The 23,190-nt window shown below is 42.7% G+C and overlaps 1 protein-coding gene across 2 annotated transcripts in view; it reads left to right on the forward strand.

Moving 5' to 3' along the window:
• The first annotated feature begins 20,999 nt into the window (after positions 1-20,999).
• The window catches only part of ZNF507 (zinc finger protein 507), a 28,857-nt gene continuing 26,666 nt past the window's right edge, over positions 21,000-23,190 (forward strand). The window contains exon 1 of one of the 2 annotated variants that reach the window (XM_070760288.1): positions 21,000-21,063. The gene's annotated coding sequence lies outside the window, so the exon portion shown is untranslated. The remainder of the gene's footprint in view (positions 21,064-23,190) is intronic. The other variant, XM_070760289.1, reaches the window with a different exon arrangement.

Consider the following 23,190-nt stretch of genomic DNA (forward strand, 5'->3'; position numbering starts at 1 on the left):
TTCTGGGTGACCCTCATAGGATGGTACAATTCCACGCACAGAGTTCCAACACAAAGGTTCTCACCTACTGATGCGCTGGTCTGGTGCACCAGCTGCTGGTGATCCCTACCCCCACTCCATCCTCCGTCTCAAGGCCAGTCCCTCCCCAATTAAGTGACAGAGAAAATGGGCAAAGTGAAGACTATGAATTGCCTCACAGCTGCAAGCTAAGTATCACAGAACTGATAAGGGACTTGTACAAATTACCAGTTTGTTTGGAGACGAGTGCTCTTTGCTATACCAAAAGAGGGCTTGGTTTAAGGGAATTTTCATTATAAAGAACATTGTTTTGAATTTTCAAACATGTGTGTGTGTCTGAAATTTGTACCTGTGAATTGTTGGGAGGAGTCAACCAGAGAGCCCGACAGAATATGAGCCTCCGCAGGAAATGTTGATATATTCAAAATATGCTCTGAGCCAGAGGGTATGTCTTCCTCACTGTCATCTTATTACACCATGCAGGTGGAAAACGGACAGTTCAATCACAAAATCATAATGCTTAAGGCAGCATGAAATCATAAAGCTAGCAACAAAACAGGTGAAGCATGCTAGACTTATGATTCATGGGCTCCTTTACACCCTGGCATGTCAGTGATTCAGTGATAGCCTTGAATGGTTAGTCTCCGGCAGGGTTCTCCCCTGCCTCTCTACCTCGCCAAACCCCCCACCCCAGCCCACTGAGCACAGGAGGAATAAGATGCATTATCCATTTGGGGGCACTTACGTTTCGTTTTCCATTCCATAAAAATACTCATGAATAGTTAAACTGTTTATCCAACTGTACACACTGGTTACGAAGTATAAAAATGGACGTGGGAGGCAACTCGTGTACAAGGAACGCAGTTCCAGATCTGACTCGCAAAAGGCAACGGCTGGATTGACATCAAAGGCTAGGCTCAAGGGGACCAAAGCAGGGATAAGTCATGCAACTATGCTGAGCCACAAATTACTTAAATCTCGGTTTTAAACTTGATTAATCTGTTGCATGAACCTAGTCAGAGGGTGACTCGGGTTTTTGTTAGTCCCTAAAAAACAGGTGGCACAATAATAATAATAATAATAATAATAATAATAATAATAATAATAATATAATAATAATATTGTGCCCCCTGTTTTTTAGGGACTAACCAAATCCCGAGTCAACCTCTGACTACGTACATGCAATAGATTAATGAAGTATAATAATAATAATAATAATAATAATAATAATAATAATAATAATAATATTGTGCTCCCTGTTTTTTAGGGACTAACAAAATCCCAAGTCACCCTCTGACTAGGTACATGCAATAGATTAATCAAGTATTATTATTATTATTATTATTATAATAATAATAATAATAATTTAGACTTCTATGCCACCCCTCTCTGAAGACTCGGGGCGGCTCACAACAGCAATAAAACAATACAATACAAATCTAATAATTAAAACTATGACTAAAAAAACGCTATCTTAAAAAACAATCAATACAGTACAGTCACAACCATACACTCTTAATGGTCAGAGAAGGGGATACATTAATTACCCCATGCCTGGCAACATAGATAGGTCTTCAGGGTCTTATGGAAGGCGAGGAGGGTAGGGGCAGTTCGAATCTCCTGGGGGAGTTGATTCCAGAGGGCTGGGGCCACCACAGAAAAGGCTCTTCCCCTAGACCTTGCCAGAAGACATTGTTTAGGGACCTAATTGGCCGCTGGGATTCCTGCGGCAGAAGGCTTTGATGCTGTTCTCTACTTCAGATATCTGGTGCCGATCAGTGGTGGGCTCCTGCCGGTATGGCTAATTGAACACTGCTCTGCAGCTCTGGTGCACAAATGCGGGATCGAGTGCAATTTTGGTTCCCGCACCTGTACAGGGAGCAAAATCTCGTTCGGGGACACATGTGTGCATGCGTTTCGGTGAGGTTCTTTTGCTTCCCCGCATACGTGGAAACTAAAAACGTGCGAGATTTTTGTGTCCTGCACAGGGGCAGAAAGCAAAGTTGCACTCGATCCTGCACTTACGCATCAGAGCTGCAGAGCTGCGCAAAATTAACCGTACCGGTAGGAGCCCACCACTGGTGCCGATAGTCCAAATGCCCAGGCCTTTGACAGAAGTGACGGAGTTCTCCTTTGGTTTATGAGTACTCTTTTTCATTCCCATCCAGTTTTTCGCCATCTTTTTTTCTTGTTGTTATAGTGTTCTTTTACTAAAACGCTGGCATGGCGTGGCATGGAATGACATGACATGACATGACATGAGTCATTGGCGTTCTGGTCACTAAATAAATATACAGTGGTACCTCTACTTATGAACTTAATTTGTTCCTTGATCAGATTCTTAAGTAGAAAAGTTTGTCAGAAGAAGCAATTTTTCCATAGGAATCAATGTAAAAGCAAATAATGCATGCAATTGGGGAAACCACAGGGAGGGTGGAGGCCCTGTTTCCTCCCAGGAGATTCCTAGAAAGGCCCAAACATGGCAAGCCCGAAGCAAACTAGCCACACCCTACTGTTCTGTCGGGCTCTCTGGTAGACTCCTCCCAAAAATTCACAGGTACAAATTTCAGACACACACATGTTTGAAAATTCAAAACAATGTTCTTTATCATGAAAATTCACTTAAACTAAGCCCTCTTTTGGTATAGCAAAGAGTACTCGTCTCCAAACAAACTGGTAATTTGTACAAGTCCCTTATCAGTTCTGTGATACTTAGCTTGCAGCTGTGAGGCAATTCACAGTCCTTCTTTCACAAAGTGAAACACACTTTGCTCTGGTTTAGTTTCAAAGCGGGGAAACATCAGCACACAAAAAGTCAAAGTCAGTAAAGCAGGCACGGAATACAAAGATCAGATAATCCTCCGCAATGGCCAAACCATAGCCCCACCCAACCACAGGTGGCCTCATTTTCTTTGATAATAATCTCTCAGTTGTTGCTGCCTATGCATCGCTCTCCGCATGCGTGGCTGTATCATTAACTCTTGTTCTGAATCCAAGGAAAAGCTAGATAATTGATCTCCTTCTGAGCTGTCTGCCACACTCTCCTCCTCCCTATCACTCATGTCTTCTTGGTCAGAGGAGCCTTCATCAGCAGATTCCACCGGGGGCAAAACAGGCCTGCAGCATGTGGATGTCTCCCCCACATCCACAGTCCTTGGGGCAGGAGCTGGGCCAGAGCTAACCACAACACCCTACCATAAAACATACATCAGCTATAGAGTCCAAAAGTCATTGTTTTGGATATGCACATACATGCTTTCGTTTCTCCTAATAACGATGGCGTATCTTGCTATTTACAAAGCTGGAATCTGTTCTTATTGTTGACAGAACAAAACACTTTGCTAATGTCTTTTGCATTATGGCACAATGATTATTTATTTGACTGTCTGAAATATTTCCCGGGTTTTGCTGAACTTGCTCCTTTGGTATACCATGCTCGCCTTTTCTTCCCTCTACACAATCCAGGCAATTAACCAGATGACATTTCAAACCGTTCTAACGCCATCATTCTATCATTTCTGCTCCATAATATGTGATGTGATCATGCCTTATTAAGGAATGTGCAATGCAATGAGAGGAGGTGATAAATTCTAACTGGGTAGAGGTGCAAATTGAAAGGGAGGAATTCACTCAAATAAAACTGTACAGTTACATAATTATGGAACAATTTCAAGGAAGTCGCTGCAAAATCAGCTTTCAGACTACTGGGATGTTTAACTAGGGCCACAAGCTAGCTGGTTCCAATACTTGCTGATTAACAAAATTCAGCAATAGCAATCTGACTTCAAATGTTTGACTTGCAACTGGTAGCCAGCAGAACTCTGAGAGTTGGTCCACGCAGCTTAAAGCTGCCAAGGTTAAGAAACACTGCTTTAAATGGCAGTTAAACTAACTTTTCAGACATAGTGCAGTCTTTGTTCCCAGAAAGACCTGTACAGACTCAAATAATTTGGGATGATGATATATCACTGCTCACAGTCACTCATGCCCTCATCACCTCGAGGCTCGACTACTGTAACGCTCTCTACATGGGGCTACCTTTGAAAAGTGTTCGGAAACTTCAGATCGTGCAGAATGCAGCTGCGAGAGCAATCATGGGCTTTCCGCAGTCTGCATTGGTTGCCGATCAGTTTCCGGTCACAATTCAAAGTGTTGGTTATGACCTATAAAGCCCTTCATGGCACCGGACCAGATTATCTCAGGGACCGCCTTCTCCTGCACGAATCCCAGCGACCAGTTAGGTCCCACAGAGTGGATCTTCTCCGGGTCCCGTCAACTAAACAATGTCGCTTGGCGGGACCCAGGGGAAGAGCCTTCTCTGTGACGGCCCCGGCCCTCTGGAACCAACTCCCCCCAGAGATTAGAATTGCCCCCACCTTCCTTGCCTTTCGCAAGCTACTTAAAACCCACCTCTGCCGTCAGGCATGGGGGAATTGAGATCCTCTTTCCCCCTAGGCCTTTACAATTCTATGCATGGTATATATGTATGTATGTATGTTTGGTTTTTATATTAGTGGGTTTTTAAATCATTTTTAGTATTAGATTACTATTGTACACTGTTTTATTGTTACTGTTAGCCACTCCGAGTCTCTGGAGAGGGGCGGCATATAAATCCAATAAATAAATAAATAAATATTAAACCCAACTTTTCAGACTCTTCCAACAGGTTACTATTTGGCTAAGAAAGATATCAAGCCTAAGGGTATGGTTCCTGGATGCTCCTGCATTATCTGAGGACAGACTGAATCTGGTTTCTCTGAACTGAGCAAACCTTATCTGAGTCCTGCCTAAATTCACAAATAAAGGTATTTTGCAACAGGGGGAAAAAGTGCAGCGAACCATCTTCTTCCAAACCTTTTCCCTTGGATTATGCTGGACTCATCCTCGGTCTGACTGACCATCATCTGTGGATGATGAGAGTCATTGTTCAATAGATCTGGAAGCTGCCAAATTAGAAAGGGAATGTTTTGAGAAAGAAAAGCAGGCAAAAATATTAGCATCTTTGTCTGCGGATATTATTTTGTGCTTTTAAAACAAACTTTGATATACTCTATTTCTCACTCTCTCATATAGCAATGTGTATGTGTGGTTGTGTGTGTATGTATCAGTGAGAGTGAAAAAGAAAGAGAGAGAGAGGGAGGCAGGGAGGCAGGCAGGCAGGCAGGCAGGCAGGCAGGCAGGAAGGAAGGAAGGAAGGAAGGAAGGAAGGAAGGAAGGAAGGAAGGAGGGTGAGAGGGAAGATAAAGAAAGAGAGAAAGAAAGAATGAAAGAATGAATGAAAGAATGAAAAAAGAAAGGAGGGAGCGAGGGAGCGAGGGAAGGAAGGAAGGTGGATAGAGAGAGAATGAATGAAAGAAAGAACAAAAGGAGGGAGGGAAGGAAGAAGGTAAAGGAAGAAAAAAGAGAAAGAAAGGAAGGAAGGAGGGTGGGAGGGAAGATAAAGAGAGAGAAAAAGAAAGAATGAAAGAATGAAAGAATGAATGAAAGAATGAAAAAAGAAAGGAGGGAGCGAGGGAGCGAGGGAAGGAAGGAAGGTGGATAGAGAGAGAATGAATGAAAGAAAGAATAAAAGGAGGGAGGGAAGGAAGAAGGTAAAGAAAAAAATAGAAAGAAAGAAAGAAAGAAAGGAGGGAGGAAGGGTGGGAGGGAAGGAAGGAAGGAAAGAAAGAAAGAAAGAAAGAAAGAAAGAAAGAAAGAAAGAAAGAAAGAAAGAAAGAAAGAAAGAACAGCTCAGCATTTTGGAGGTTGCATTTTTGAAGCCCACACACGCTGTGCATAAGGAGAAGAATGCATTATTACATGACATTCCTAATTGTACCTCTCTCGGTTGGAGACCATCAGAAGCTCCGCATGTTGTGCCTTTCTAAGAAATACCGTCTCCAGAGAACATAAGAAAGCACATGGTAAGCTGGGAAATAAATCACCATCGTACGGGAGATATCCGTTATGCTTCCCATAATCTGAAGCTTTGCACAGACAGTCCAGGTAGTTGTTGTGTCGTCTCTCAGCTCACACATAAGACAACAGAGCTGCAAGTGGCTTATCACCTAAACCCTGTAAGTTAGTTTCAAGTCTCATATTTTTATTTATTATTTCGTCAAGCATCTATTAGATAACAGATATAAGTATAAACATGATTACGAATACATGAAATGGATTATGTCCAAAGATACTTCACCAGAAGAGCCCTTCACTCCTCCACTCGAAACAGAATGCCCTACGAAACTAGACTTACAATCCTGGGTCTAGAAAGCTTAGAACTACGACACCTTAAACATGATCTAAGTATTGCCCACAAGATCATATGCTGCAATGTCCTGCCTGTCAATGACTACTTCAGCTTCAACCACAACAACACAAGAGCACGCAATAGATACAAACTTAATATTAACCGCTCCAAACTTGACTGTAAAAGATACGATTTTAGTAATCAAGTTGTCAAAGCATGGAACTCATTACCGGACTCCGTAGTATCATCCCCTAACCCCCAACATTTTACCCTTAGACTATCCACGGTTGACCTCACCAGATTCCTAAGAGGTCAGTAAGGGGCCTGCATAAGTGCACTAGTGTGCCTTCTGTCCCCTGTCCTATTGTCTCTCCTACATCTCATGTATGTTTTCTTCTATTTCTATGTCCTTTCTCTATTCTTTAATTGATATATTTTATTCCTATATTTTATTCCTATACTGTATCTCTTCTATTTTTCCTCTGATATATTTTACTACAAGTATATCCTCTATAACATTCATTGTGGATTGGACAAATAAACCAATAAATAAGTCTCATATTTTTATTTATTATTTCACCAAGCATCTATTAGATAACCGATATAAGTATAAACATGATTACGAATACATGAAATGGATATGAATAAAAGGGAATATTAGGACAGGGACATTTAGGCATGCCCCTTAAAGCAGTGTTTTTCAACCAGTGTGCCGTGGCACACTAGTGTGCCGCGAGACATGGTCAGGTGTGCCGCGAAGAAGGAAGCTCAGGTTCCGGTCTCGCAACTTTTTGTTGAGACAGTGAGAGTGAGAAAGAGAGAGAGAAAGAAGGAGAGAAAGAGAGAGAAAGAAAGCAAGAGAGAGAGAAAGAGAGAAAGAGAGTGAGAGAGAGAAAGAAAAGAGAGAAAGAGAGAGAAAGCAAGAGTGAGAGAGAAAGAAGGCAAGAGAGAGAGAAAGAGAAAGAAAGCAAGAGAGAGAGAGAAAAGGAGAGGAAGGGAGAGAGAGAGAGAGAGAAAAAATGAGCAAAAAGGGGAGGAAAAAAGAGAAATGAGAAAATGATTGAGACAGAGAATGAGAGGAAAGAGAGAGAAACAAAAGAGAGAGAAAGTGACTCTTGATTTAAAGAATAAGAGGAAAAAAACCCCAGCCCTCACCTGTTTTTGGAAATGGTTCAAAAGTGTATACACACACACACACACAAGGGTGGGGAGGAGACAGGGATGGAAAAAGAGAGGAGAGTGTCTTAGGGTGTCATTTTGTGTCATTTTGCTTGGTGGTGTGCCCCAGGATTTTGTAAATGTAAAAAATGTGCCACGGCTCAAGAAAGGTTGAAAATCACTGCCTTAAAGGCCTCTTACCGTGTTTCCCGAAAATAAGACACTGTCTTATATTAATTTTTGCTCCAAAAGTTGTGCTACGTCTTATTTTCTGGGGGTGCCTTATATTTCTCAAATAAGACAAATTCACAGGCAGAAAAGCTGACACCCCCAAAGAAAGTGTACGGTACGATACACTGATTGTGGTACGGTACCTGTCAGTATGGCACCCACACACACAAACAACGGCACTTATATGGTACAACAGTATACTCCCACTATTGCAGCTTCCGGCCACCAGAGGAACTACAGTCTACGCACTGTAGTGGAGACTGTAATGGCGGTGAGACAGCAGCAGACTGTGTCTGCTGTACTGGACGGTACAAAGCGATGGAAGGGGCCAGCAGGGGACGCCACATTATTACTGTACCGCTATGAACAGCTTTGAATGGTACCGTATGTTTTTCCACCGTACTGTATGTAAATTTGACTACGCCTTATTTTGGGGGGGGTGCCTTATATTAGCAAATTCTGCAAAACCTTTGACATGTCTTACTTTCGGGGTACGTCTTATTTTCGGGGAAACAGGGTAGGAATGGGGTGAGGTCGACAATAGATGGTCTAAGGTTCAAATTTTGGGGGTTCGGGAAAAAAATCACCATTAGTGGGAGATGAGTGATGGGAACGATGAGAAGATTAATAGCAGTACAGACTTAGTATTACAGACAACCACAACCGCACACACACACATACACTCGCACACTGTGCACCAATGGATAATACTTTTCCCAACACGCGTACCCTATAACCTAATCACAATTTTCTTATCAGGAAGATTGAATTGCCTTCCACCCCACCCCCACCAATCCCCACCCACCCCAGCATTTTGCTAATGCCATTTCCGAATGGCTATTGAGCGACAGTAGTCTTAACTTTCGTACCTTGCATTTGTGCAGCAACAGTGATATTGATCCACAGAGCCATATAAACTCTGCTCTCTCTCTCTCTCTCTCTCTCTCTCTCTCTCTCTCTCTCTCTCTCTCTCTCCTTTTTTGGGGAGGAAATATAGATAAAGAGCTAGATATGGATAATTCAGCAGAATGGGTCTCTTCTAAAATTACTCTGACTATTGAGGGGAGATTAATTCCCACTTTTTCTCCTTTCAGCAACTCTTTCCTGATTCATGGATATCAGAGGGTAAATTAGTGCTGTACATAACCAAACAATATGATCTTACCGTTGGACTTTGTGCTGCCTCTGTTATCAAAAAACAAAGCAGCAGAGGGCGTCCATTTCTCCCTCTCTTAAGTCTCTTTCTTTTTAAATGAAAAGCCTCAAAAGCTAAGACAGAGCCAGGATGTCTCATTGCTCAAATGGTGCACTTGGTTTTTATAAGAAAACAGAAGAGTAGAATAGCATAGCATAGCATAGCATAGCATAACACAGAACAAACAGAACAGAAAAAGAACAGAACAGAGTAGTAGAATGGAATGGAATGGAACGGAACAGACAGAACAGAACAGAATCGTAGAATGGAATGGAATGGAACGGAATGGAACAGACAGGACAGAACACAACAGAACAGACTATAATTCTTTATTGGCCAAGCATGATTGGACACACAAGGAATTTGTCTTTGGTGCAAATGCTCTCACTGTACATAAAAGAAAAAATAAGTTCATTAAGAATCATAAGGTACAACACTTATTGATAGTCCAGGTACAAACAAGCAATCAAATCCTATTTGGAATTAGTCATTATAAATCATAAGGATACAAGCAACAAAGTTAGTCGTGCAATCATTAGTGGGAGGAGATGGGTGATGGGAACAATGAGAAGATTAATAGCAGAGCAGCCTTAGTGAATAGTTTGACAGTGTAGAGGGAATTATTTATGCAGCAGAGTGATGGTGTTTTGAGGAAAACTGTTCTTATGTCTAGTTGTTCTGGCGTGTAGTGCTCTATACACTACTGTTGTTTTGAGGGTAGGAGTTGAAACAATTTGTGTCCAGGATGTGAGGTTTCCGTAAATATTTTCACAGCCCTCTTTTTGACTCATGCAGTATACAGGTCCTCAATGAAAGGCAGGTTGGTAGCAATTGTTTTTTTTCCCTGTAGTTCAGATTATTCTCTGAAGTCAGTGTTGGTCTTGTTGAGTGGCAGAATCTGACAGTTATGTAGGTACAAATGACAGACTCAATAATTCTTCTGTAGTACTGTATTAGCAGCTCCTTGGGCAGTTTGAGCTTTCTGAATTGGTGCAGAAAGAATATTCTTTGTTGTGCATTTTTTATGACATTTTTGATGTTAGGTATCCATTTTATATCTTGCGATGTGGTACAATCTAGAAATCTACTGTTGATACTGTGTTGTTTAGTATTGTAAACAATATTATTGACTGTTTTCTGAGCCTGAATGGGAGACAGAATTTCTCTCCCCTCCTCCAAGATTTTCATCGACACCATCAAAAGATCTTGGAGTCATACTTCCACGGCTCCTGGACCGACTTCTGCTGAGCATAATTTCCATGGGTTCGGTCCAGAGATGGATGACCTCTTGCAGTTTCCTCCTGTAGACCCACCAATGGCCAACCTAGTGTTCTTGGTGGGTTTTCCATCTGAGGTGTCGGAGGGCCACCAGCCCTCCATGTCTGGCACCAAATTATCTTCAGCTGGTCTTACCTGTCTTAAAGTTGCCAAGGTTGAGAAGCCCTGTTTAAGGTGACACCAGTAGCCTTAACACGGTTACTTGAACAGGAACATTATGGAAGAGTTTTCTTTAGTTTGCTGTCTGGTTATTCTCCCAAGGGAAACTCTGTTGTAGTCTCTCTCCTTGTACCATTGAAGTTATTTGTATTGGGATAATTAATTCTTCGGATACTTTTGGAAACATGTAATTTTCTTCGTTAAAAATAAGATGGCAGGACAGCTTTTTGTTCTTGGTGGAAATATTCTTGGCACAAGAGTTGCCTTATCCAGAAGGCAGCACTGATTTTGATGGATAGTTTCATTGTGCATGAGAATTAATTTGTGAATATGTGTTCAGTGAATGCATCGGGATGTCCTGTGTGTTTTATTTTTTTCAGTGTCTGCCATCGACTTCCAAAGCATCCTTTAGTAGTATAAAGAGAATAGCACCTCATCAGAGAAGAAGGGGAAGCCAGGAGATAAAGTGTATATACAAGATCAAATAGATCATCATCTTTCGGCTGTGGCAAGGAGGGCGTTTGCCCAGGTTCGCCTGGTGCACCAGTTGCGGTCCTATTTGGACAGGGAGTCATTGCTCATGGTCACTCATGCCCTCATCACCTCGAGGTTCGATTACTCCAATGTTCTCTACATGGGGCTACCTTTGAAAAGTGTTCGGAAACTTCAGATCGTGCAGAACGCAGCCGCAAGAGCCATTGTGGGGCTTCCAAGGTTCGCCCATGTTTCTTCAACACTCCGTGGCTTGCACTGGCTGCCGATCAGTTTCCGGTCACAATTCAAAGTGTTGGTCATGACCTTTAAAGCCCTACATGGCATTGGACCAGATTATCTCCGGAACCGCCTGCTACCGCACGAATCCCAGCAACCGATAAGGTCCCACAGAGTTGGCCTTCTCCGGGTCCCGTCGACTAAACAATGTCGGTTGGCGGGCCCCAGGGGAAGAGCCTTCTCTGTGGTGGCCCCGGCCCTCTGGAACCAGCTCCCCCCGGAGATTAGAACTGCCCCCACCCTCCCTGTCTTTCGTAAACTACTCAAGACTCATTTATACCGCCAGGAATGAAGGAGTTGAGATATTCCTTCCCCCTAGGCCATTACAAGTTATGCATGGTATGTTTGTGTGTATGTTTGGTTTTATAATAAGGGTTTTTAGTTGTTTTATTATTGGATTGTTACATGTTGTTTTTATTATTGTTGTTAGCCGCCCCGAGTCTACGGAGAGGGGCGGCATACAAATCCAATAAATTATTATTATTATTATTATTATTATTATTATTATTATTATTATTATTATTATTATTATTGGGAGATCCATGGATGATCATCGGAGGGTAGGTCAAAATGACAAGCATTTAGCCATTCAGTCAGCAGCTATATTACATGGTGCCCAACTAATAGATGTTGGGACGTCGGGGCTCAGTGGCTAAAATGCTGAGCTTGTCAATCAGAAAGGTCAGCAGTTCGCCAGTTCGAATCCCTAGTGCTGTGTAACGGAGTGAGCTCGCATTACTTGTCCCAGTTTCTGCCAGTCCAGCAGTTCAAAAGCACATAAAAATGCAAGTAGATAAATAGAGACTGTTAGGAATAGTAATCCTGAGTGATATTTCATTGCAGTACCATATAAGGTAAAACTTGAATTGTATTACCATATAAGGTAATGTAGAACGTAAGGCATGCTCATGCTGAATCTTTGGGTGTAAACCGCAATGTGATTGGGCCAGAGCATTATAATATGCAGATCAACTTCACCATTTCCTTGTTGGGTTGGTTGTTTGATTGTTTGCTGTTGATGGTGGTGGCTGGAGCAGTTTGAGCATGAGTTAGATATTGAGTAGAACTGAGATAGTGATACGAAGAAACCTGGATAGGTTTAGTATCTACTAGAAACCTGGATTGGTTTTGTATCTACTTGTAACCTGGATTGGTTGAATATCTACTTGTAAGTAAGCTGAATATAGCTGATGTAAAGTTTGTGTAAACAGAAGACGGAAGATATTCTTCACTGAAGAGTAAACCACTGTTTTATACAAATGTGTATTCATTCATATAACTGGTTCATTAAATTGCCACAGTATATTCTGATACCTTATGTAGTCCTCCTGTATTATTATGCTTATATATATCCGGACAGAGACTACTTTGGTAGGAAGATAACAGTGTCCCATGTGCCTTCGGCATTTAGTCATGCTGGCCACATGACCACAAATCATCAGACAGCGCTGGCTCTTCAGTTTAGAAACAGAGAAGAGCACCACCCCCTAGAGTCGGGAATGACTAGCACGTTTGTGCGAGGGGAACTTTTAATTTTACATTTAACTAATAGATGCCAAATTAGGTGAGGGCTTCTAGCTTGCTTATTTATTTATTTATTTATTTGTTTGTTTGTTTGTTTGTTTATTTGTTTATTTGTTTATTGGATTTGTATGCCGCCCCGCCCAGTGTACAATAGTAATTTGGTATTAGAAATTATTAAAAATCCATTAATATAAAAACCAAACATACAGTCATACATACCATGCATAGAATTGTAAAGGCCTAGGGGGAAAGAGGATCTCAATTCCCCCATGCCTGGCGGCAGAGGTGGGTTTAAAGTTGTTTACGAAAGGCAAGGAGGGTGGGGGCAGTTCTAATCTCTGGGGGGAGTTGGTTCCAGAGGGCCGGGGCCGCCACAGAGAAGGCTCTTCCCCTGGATCCCGCCAGGCGACATTGCTTAGTTGACGGGACCCGGAGAAGATCCACTCTGTGGGACCTAACTGGTCACTGGGATTCGTGCAGCAGAAGGCGGTCCCGGAGATATTCTGGTCCGGTGCCATGAAGGGCTTTATAGGTCATAACCAACACTTTGAATTGTGACCGGAAACTGATCCGCAACCAATGCAGACTGCGGAGTGTTGGTGTAACATGGGCATATTTGAGTTGCACTCAATAAAATAAGTTTAAGTACAATCATACCTGGTTAGTTCTTTGATACTTAAGAGATGATAGGAAATCCCTTGGTTGTTGGCACCCGTGCCCTTTTGGCATCTGAGCAAAAAAAGATTTGCCATCACTGGTCTAGGTCCAATCTAGAAATGAAGAGAAATTTCCTGTTAGTGAACAATCAGTGGAGCGCTTGACTTTTAGAGTTCTGGCTGTTCCATTGCTGAATGTCTACAAGAAAAGACTAAGCACAGTTAGTCAAGACAAAAAGGATTTGTTTGTTTGTTTGTTTGTTTGTTTGTTTGTTTGTTTACTTACTTACTTACTTACTTACTTACTTACTTACTTACTTACTTACTTACTTACTTACTTACTTACTTACTTACTTACTTATTTATTGGATTTGTATGCCGCCCCTCTCCGTGGACTCGAGGCGGCTAACAACAGTGACAAAAAACAGAATGTAAAAATCCAATACTACAACAGCTAAAAACCCTTGTTATAAAACCAATCATACATACAAACATACCATGCATAAATTGTAGAAGCCTAGGGGAAAAGATTATCTTAATTCCCCCATGCCTGACGGCAGAGGTGGGTTTTGAGGAGCTTACGAAAGGCAAGGAGGGTGGGGGCTATTCTAATCTCTGGGGGGAGTTGGTTCCAGAGGGTCGGGGCCACCACAGAGAAGACTCTTCCCCTAGGCCCCGCCAACCGACATTGTTTAGTTGACGGGACCCGGAGAAGGCCGACTCTGTGGGACCTAACTGGTCGCTGGGATTCGTGCGGCAGAAGGCGTCCCGGAGATATTCTGGTCCGGTGCCATGAAGGGCTTTATAGGTCATAACCAACACTTTGAATTGTGACCGGAAACTGATCGGCAACCAATACAGACTGCGGAGTGTTGGTGTGATATGGGCATATTTAGGGAAGCCCATGATTGCTCTCGCAGCTGGATTGCATTTGATGAGTGATCAAATCCTTTGCAAACACTCTTTTAGAACCGTGTTTTTCCAAAAGGCGCCTTTCATTTCACTCTACATAACATTTGACACTTTGCCAGCTTTGCCATCATATATGGCTTATTTCTACATTTATCCCACTTCCACGGGCTTTTAAAACATATCTGACAAACTAGTAAAAATTACATACAATGCAAATGACGTTCGAGGCAAGTTTTTATTGACTTAGAGAGCAAGGTATAAAATGATAACAAATAGGGTTGCTTTGATTTAGTGCTTTTTAAACACACACACACATACAATCTCTCACTCCAAATGTATGACAGGAGTTAAACGTAGTGTTGCTGCCACCTCAAGGTCTCGGAAGAAAAGTGTCACGTTTTATTTTCACTCCTCGCTCCTAGCCAGTACATTTTAGTCACACGGTCGAGTATGTACATGGTGTGGCCTTGTGAAAATACATCCCCTAAAAGTAATTCTGCGTGTCTGCTCAAAAAGCTATATATGTATCAAAAAGCATTTATACAGAGCACAGTCCTGACTGTTGGAGAATGGATTCTAGCAGTTAAGACAGCAAGAGGAAAGCATATCTTAATTAACCACAAAAAAAGAGAGATTTCTTTTTTTTAAAATTACTTTAGAATGTGGCCGCGAGAGCCATCGTGGGGCTTCCTAGTTTCACCCACGTTACTGCAACACTCCGTGGCCTGCACTGGCTGCCGATCGGTTTCCGGTCACAATTCAAAGTGTTGGTAATGACCTTTAAAGCCCTACATGGCATTGGGCCAGAATACATCTGGAACCGCCTGCTACCGCACGAATCCCAGCAACCGATACAGAGTTGGCCTTCTCCGGGTCCTGTCGACCAAACAATGTCATTTGGCGGGCCCCAGGGGAAGAGCCTTCTCTGTGGCGGCCCCAGCCCTCTGGAATCAACTCCCCCCAGAGATTAGAACGGCCCCCACCCTCCTTGTCTTTCACAAATTACTCAAGACCCACCTTTGTCACCAGGCATGGGGGAGTTAGGATATTCCTTCCCCTAGGCCATTACAAGTTATGCATGGTATGTTTGTGTGTATGTTTGGTTTTTATAATAAGGGTTTTTAGTTGTTTATTAAATTGGATTGTTACATGTTGTTTTTTATCATTGTTGTTAGCCGCCCCGAGTCTGCGGAGAGGGGCGGCATACAAATCCAATAAATAAATAATAATAATAATAATAATAATAATAATAATAATAATAATAATACTTGGAGATGTGTAGTGAATTGCAATGAATTCTAGAAAATTAAACCTAGACTGTTGGTTTTAACTTCTATCAGGCCGGGGTTCCAACTTACCGCCGGGAGAACAGCAGGCATGCGCGTTGGAGTGAGATTTGACTTCTGCGCATGTGCAGGAAGAAAATTTCATGAGAAGACAGGCAGGCATGCGAGATTTCAGTGATTTTATTTATTTTTTGCTTCTGCCCATCTGCAAATAGCAAAAAATCACTGAAAATCACCAAAATCTCGCACACGGGGGGGGGGGGGGGTTCTCGCGAGATTTTGCTTCCTGCGCATACACAGAAGCAAAATCTTGCTCGAACACACACACACACACGCCTGCCAGTCACAGCTCCATTTCCACTACCAGAGCACCGTCCCCTTCCCCGTCCAGGTAGGAACCCAATATTGACTTCTACCCTCAAAATGATTTTATAATGCAGTGACATTTTTGACGCTGAGTGCCCAAATTGGAATGTATGTGCAACTGAACATACGGGAGAACCAGAAATCCGAAGACCAGCTGGCCCATGTGTACATGTCCGTTTTGGGGGCTGTTTTTCAGGCCATTTTCCGGCACTCCGATGCCCGCGAAGATCAGCATGCCTGCCACAAAGCAGCTGGCGATGGAGTGTGTGCTCAGAGAGGGCTCTGTGTGCCACCTCTGGCACGTATGCCATAGGTTCGCCATCACGGTTATAAAGCATTGCACACCAGGACAACTAAATACAAAGGCAGTTTTTCCCCAAATGTCGCCACTCTGCTAAACAACTGATTCCTATAACAATCAAACTATTTACTAAGACTGTATTATTATTCTCATCCTTCCTATTACCTATTCTTCTCCCACTGGTGACTGTAACCTTGTTGCTTGTATTTTTACATTTTATATTGTTTTATTTAGTTTCCTAGTATGATTCGATTGTTTATTTAGCATCCTATGACTATCACTAAGTGTTGTATCTTATGATTCTTGATTAATTAATTAATTTATTTATTATTTAGATTTGTATGCCGCCCCTCTCCGCGAACTCGGGGCGGCTCACAACAAAGCATAAACAAATCGTACAAATCCAAATAGAGTCAAATAAATTTAAATATTTTTTAAAAAGTTTTTTAAAAAAGAACCCCAATGTACTAACAAGCACACACACAAACATACCAAACATAAATTGTACATGCCCGGGGGAGATGTTTCAGTTCCCCCATGCCTGACGGCAAAGGTGGGTTTTAAGAACTTTACAGAAGGCAGGAAGAGTAGGGGCAGTTCTAATCTCCGGGGGGAGTTGGTTCCAGAGAGTCGGGGCCGCCACAGAGAAGGCTCTTCCCCTGGGGCCCGCCAACCGACATTGTTTAGTTGACGGGACCCGGAGAAGGCCCACTCTGTGGGACCTAATCGGTCGCTGGGATTCGTGCGGCAGGAGGCGGTCTCGGAGGTATCCTGGTCCAATGCCATGAAGGGCTTTAAAGGTCATAACCAACACTTTGAATTGTGACCGGAAACTGATCGGCAACCAATGCAGACTGCGGAGTGATGGCGAAACATGGGCATACCTAGGTAAGCCCATGACTGCTGTCGCAGCTGCATTCTGCACGATCTGAAATTTACGAACACTTTTCAAAGGTAGCCCCATGTAGAGAGCGTTACAGTAGTCGAACCTCGAGGTGATGAGGGCATGAGTGACTGTGAGCAATGAGTCCCGGTCCAGATAGGGCCGCAACTGGTGCACCAGGCGAACCTGGGCAAACGCCCCCCTCGCCACAGCTGAAAGATGGTTTTCTAATGTGAGCTGAGGATCGAGGAGGACGCCCAAGTTGCGGACCCTCTCCGAGGGGGTCAATAGTTCCCCCCCCAGGGTGATGGACGGACAGATGGGATTGTCTTTGGGAGGCAGGACCCACAGCCACTCCGTCTTATCCGGGTTGAGCTTGAGTCTGTTGACACCCATCCAGGCCCCAACAGCCTCCAGACACCGGCACATCACTTCCACTGCTTCGTTGTATTTTTTGTATTTTAAGGTACACTGAGACCATATGCACCAAAGACAAATTCCTTGTGTGTCCTATCACACTTGGCCAATAAAGAATCCTATTCTATTCTACTCTATTCTATTCTATATAGTTTTCTGATTGCTTATTTGTACCCGATGACAGTCATTAAGTGTTGTACCTCATGATTCTGGATGAATATATTTTAATGTACACTGAGAGCATATGCACCAAGATAAATTCTTTGTGTGTCTAATCACACTTGGCCAATAAAGAATTCTATTCTATTCTATTCTATTCTGAATTCTATCCTATTCTATTTTACTCTACAGTGGCAAAAAAAAAGTTTGTAGAAGGGAGCAAAACTCAAGAGTCTTGCTTAGCAATGAGGATTTTGGGTTCAGCTGTGGTCATAAGTCAAGGACTACCTCCATTACCGCAGGATAGTTGTATGCATGGCATTGTCTATGGGATGGACCTGATCCTCTAAATACCTGATAAGCTATGGGTTTGGAAGTGTTTCAAACATCCTAGCATCAAGAACTCAAATATGGCCATTGCACCACAGCATGCTATGTAATATGCCACAAAACAAATTTATGATTGTTGCGATGCCAATTAGATGTTCAATTTAAAATAAAGAGCCTGTGATTAAAAGGCTGAGGAGGTTCCAATACACTCACATCCCCTCTACAGAAAATGTGTAGGCTGGGGAAAATTTACAACCCAAATGCTACATAAAACATACTACATCCTTTATGCTTCTTGAGGAATTCACTAGGCTTATCTCATCAATAACACCAAGACACCCCATTCTTTTTAATCACTGGAAAATATTTTGAACCTGAGCTACAAAAAGTAGCTGGTTTGACTACCCTGAGGTCAACAATTCCAGAGGAATTGTTTTTAATGCATTTGAAAGCTCATGGAAAGATTTACGAGCATGTTCCTGAGAGCCCATTCTTTCAAAAAAATAAATGTTAAGTAACAGCATTTTAAAAAATAATTACATCATCTACTCTTCAAAGCATGCTTTGCAATCAGTTAGATTGATATTGCTGTTTATGATCCTAAGGTTGTTGTCGTTACATAAATTGTTGTTGTTACATAAATGAACTTATAGAGCAACTCAGAATTGTTCCTATCAGCAGTGGTAGCTCAGTATAAAAAGTGGAAACTGTAATATGTCGATTATGGGGGGAGAGGGAGGGGGTCTAAAAAACCTTCCCTTTGGTACCTAAGTTGAAAAGTTTGTAAAATACTTCCAAGGTAAGAAATCTGTATCCCGAAAGAGAAAACGATTTTCTCTTTCGCTTCCTTTTCTATTTGGTTCGATGGTTAATGTAAAGATGTAGCAACTGAGAAAATGTCTTTTTAAATATATATACATGTATTTGAAATAAAAATTATTAAAAAAAAGAAATCTGTATCCCATAAGATGAAGGGGAAAAGATATACACACAGCTGTAATTGGTGTAACATTTTCATCCTGCAGCTGCAAGAGCAATCATGGGCTACCCTAAATATGCCCATGTCACACCAACACTCCGCAGTCTGCATTGGTTGCCGATCAGTTTCCGGTCACAATTCAAAGTGTTGGTTATGACCTATAAAGCCCTTCATGGCACCGGGCCAGGTTATCTCAGGGACCGCCTTCTGCCGCACGAATCCCAGCGACCAATTAGGTCCCACAGACGGGTCCCGTCAACTAAACAATGCCGTTTGGCGGGACCCAGGGGAAGAGTCTTCTCTGTGGCGGCCCCGACCCTCTGGAACCAACTCCCCCCAGAGATTAGAATAGCCCCCACCCTTCTTGCCTTTTGTAAGCTTCTGAAACCCACCTCTGTCATCAGGCATGGGGGAATTAAGATATTCTTTCCCCCTAGGCTTCTACAATTTATGTATGGTACGTTTGTATGTATGATTGGTTTTAAAATAAGGGTTTTTAGCTGCTTTAGTATTGGATTGTCGCATGTTGTTTTTACCACTGTTGTTAGCCGCCCCGAGTCTACGGAGAAGGGCGGCATACAAATCCAATAAAATGAAATGAAATGAAATCCTTTGCAATGGTTGGACACAGAATGACGTTTGAGAATAAACTAGGGATTGTGAATTGTAAATCTGCTTTAGGCATGAAGGTCACCTCAGCCAGTCTCTCTCTCTCTCTCTCCCTCTAACCAGCCTACCTTTCAAGGCTGTTGTTGTAGGGATCACAGGAGGCAGGGGGTACAGTGTTTTTCCACAAGAAGAGACTATTCATAGTTCAGGGGTGGAGTGCTTGGTGCTCTCTTGGCTGTTGGCCTCAGACATTTCATTACCTAGTTGAGTAACATCATCAGTGCACTGCCTTCTTGTTAAAGCAGGACTGCATAGCCCCAGTTTAGAAAGCAGTGCACTTGTTTCACTGATGTTACCAAGGTAGGTAATGAAACATCTGCAAGTCAGCAACTGAACTCATGAGAACCTCAAGAACTCCACGGTATGAGATGCCTTAGCTACCTTGAGTTTCCTATTTTTATGAAATATTTACTGACACCTTGCATCACAGATTTAAATTGTTTCAACTCCTACCCTCAAAAACGACACTATAGAGCACTGCCCACCAAGACAACTAGACACAAAGAGTTTTATCCTAAACGCCATCACTCTGCTAAACAAATAATTCCCTCAACACTGTCAAACTATTTACTAAATCTACTAGTTTTTTTCCATCATTCCTATCACCCATCTCCTCCCACTTAGGACTGTATGACTGTAACTTGTTGCTTGTATCCTTAAGATTTTTATTAATATTGTTTCCTCACTGCTTATTTGACCCCTATGACAATCATTAAGTATTGTACCTCATGATTCTTGATAAATGTATCTTTTATGTACACTAAGAGCATCTGCACCAAAGACAAATTCCCTGTGTGTCCAAACATACTTTGCCGATAAAGAATTCTATTATATTCCTATGATAGATAGACAGACAGACAGACAGACAGACAGACAGACAGACAGACAGATGTACGTAAATTAGGTAGGTAGGCAGTTTCCCGATTGCTTATTTATACTCTATGACAATAATTAAGTGCTGTACCTCATGATTCTTTACAAATGTATATTTTCTTTTATATACACTTTGAACATATGCACCAAAGACAAATTCCTTGTGTGATCAATCACACTTGGGTAATAAAGAATTTCTATTCTATTCTATTCTATTCTATTCTAACAAAAAAGCCGGGCGCCAGATAAATAAATGTGTGCAACTCCTTTTGAGGTGCAGCTGTTGGACGTTCACACGACCGAGCTGAGACTCGGCTCCCCAACCCCCCAACCCCCCAATCGCCACAGCTAGTGGGTCCGCTGCCTCCTCCTCCCTCTCCCGCCCGCGAAGCGGGTTAAGAGCGCTCGAGCGAAGGCCGAGAGCGAGAAGAGCGCACGCGTCATCCCGCTCGGCCGGCCTCGCGCGCCCTTTACCGATCTCTATGGTAACAGGTGGGCGGGAGTATTAAGGTAGAAGAGAAAGTTGCGGACGGAACTTTCGCTCCCCTCGCCCCGCCCAGCCGTCACCTGACCCGGCCCCGCGGGCTCACGTGACCGCCTTTCCATCGTCGCCATTTTGAAGCGGAGTGGCTTTTCTACCGCAGAGGAGGCGAAGGAGGGAGAGCTGGGGTAGGGAAAGGGGGAAAGGACGGAGCCGTCTTTGGGGGCGGGAAGGGAGGGAAGGAGAGCGGCGGGGGGAGGCTCGGAGAAGGGGGCAGCCGGGACCGGGAAGAGAGAGAGAGCGGCAGGCGTGGGAGGGGAGGGGGGATGTCCCCGCAAACGGCTCTTCCCCTCCCTTGGCTCATCCAGAGTGAAAGGGCTGCCGTTGCTTGTATCCTTAATGGGAGAGGTCGCCAGTTTGGAGGTCTCCCCACATCTCGTTTCGCCCGGCGGAAGGGGATCTCCTTCCCCAGCCCCGCCTTCGGTTCACACCAAGGCGCTTGGCCAGGCTGGCCCTAAGCCGAGCGGGAGGTTGGGCTCGCTGCGGGGCAGAGACCCAGAAAAGGGGTAGATTCACTCCTGTAATTGATAGATAGATAGATAGATAGATAGATAGATAGATACACAGGAGATGGTAGGTAGGTAGGCAGGCAGGCAGGCAGGCAGGCAGGCAGATAGACCGACAGACAGGAGATAGATAAGACATAGATGAGAGATGGATTTCACTCCTATAATTGATTGATTGATTGATTGATAGATAGATAGATACATAGGAGATAGATAGATAAATGATAGATAGATAGATAGATAGATAGATAGATAGATAGATAGATAGATAGATACGTAGGAGATAGATGAGAGATAGATAGACAGACAGACAGACAGACAGACAGGAGATAGATAAGACATAGATAGATGAGAGATTGATTTCACTCCTATAAGTGATTGATGGATAGATAGATACGTAGGAGATTGATAGATAAGATAGATGGATAGATACGTAGGAGATTGAGAGATAGACAGACAGACAGGAGATAGATAAGACATAGACAGATGATTTCACTCCTATAATTGATTGATAGATAGATACGTAGGAGATAGAGAGATAGATAGATGGATGGATAGATACGTAGGAAATAGATAGACAGACAGACAGACAGATAGATACTGTAGATAGATAGATAGATAGATAGATAGATAGATAGATAGATAGATAGATAGATAGATAGATAGATAGATAGATAGATTCCAGATTGCTTATTTGTACCCTATGACAATCATTAAGTATTGTACCTCACGATTCTTGATAAATTTATATTTTGAATTTAAACATGCCTGGGATAAACATACTGTATATCCATCCTAAGATAAAATACAGGAAATAGTATAACGGCCGACTAGGTGGACCAGGAGGTCTTTTTCTGCCATCAATCGTCTATGTTTCTATTTTCTTTTATGCACACTGAGACCATATGCACCAAAGACAAATTTCTTTTGTGTCCAATCATATTTGGCCAATAAAGAATTCTATTCTATTCCAGCAAACTTGGAAATCAGGGAATTATCAGGGATATTGGCGGTTCAGGAAATATCAGGGAATTATCAGGGAATTAGTGAAAAAAACAGAATAAATCAGGGGGAGGAAACATAACTATTAAAATGTTCAAAAGTCAGGAAAAAATCATGTTTAAAAAACTGATCACACTGCCTGGCAAAGTCATGCAAAAATGAGAATAACGGTGGAAATAACTTGCTTCACAGCTTAGCCATTCAATATGACATCATCTATTACCACGCCTTAACTAGATCGCAAGTTATAGGGAAATGTCAGGGAGATATCAGGGAATTTCAAAATGCTTTCCCCTCGGGCACCCTGATATTAATACAAATACAGTGGAACCCCGACATAAGAGCTGCTCTACTTAAGAGCAACTCGAGATAAGAGCTGGGAGGGGAGAGATATTTTTGTTCTACTTACAAGCCCAAATTCGAGATACAAGCGCCAAGGAGCTGTCTCCTGAAGCCAAACGCTAACTTCCACGTTCGGCTTCAGGAGACAGCTGCGAAGCGGCGCGCGTGTTTTAAAAGGTTGCAGCCGGCCTGGGGGGCTCGGGGGGTGCTTGCAGCTTTCTTTCTTTCTCTTTTTCTTTCTCTCTTTTACCTTCCCTTCCTCTATTTCTTCTTTTCTTTCTCCTTCCCACCTTCTTCCCTCCCTCCCTCCTTTCACTCATTCCTCTCTTACTCTCCCCTTTCATAAGTTTCCTTGCTTCCTTCCTCTGTTCCTGTCCCTTCCCCCTTTCTTTCTTGCTTTCTTTC

This window comes from Erythrolamprus reginae, chromosome 9 (genome assembly GCF_031021105.1).
Source record: "Erythrolamprus reginae isolate rEryReg1 chromosome 9, rEryReg1.hap1, whole genome shotgun sequence".
Taxonomy (NCBI): Eukaryota; Metazoa; Chordata; class Lepidosauria; order Squamata; family Dipsadidae; genus Erythrolamprus; species Erythrolamprus reginae.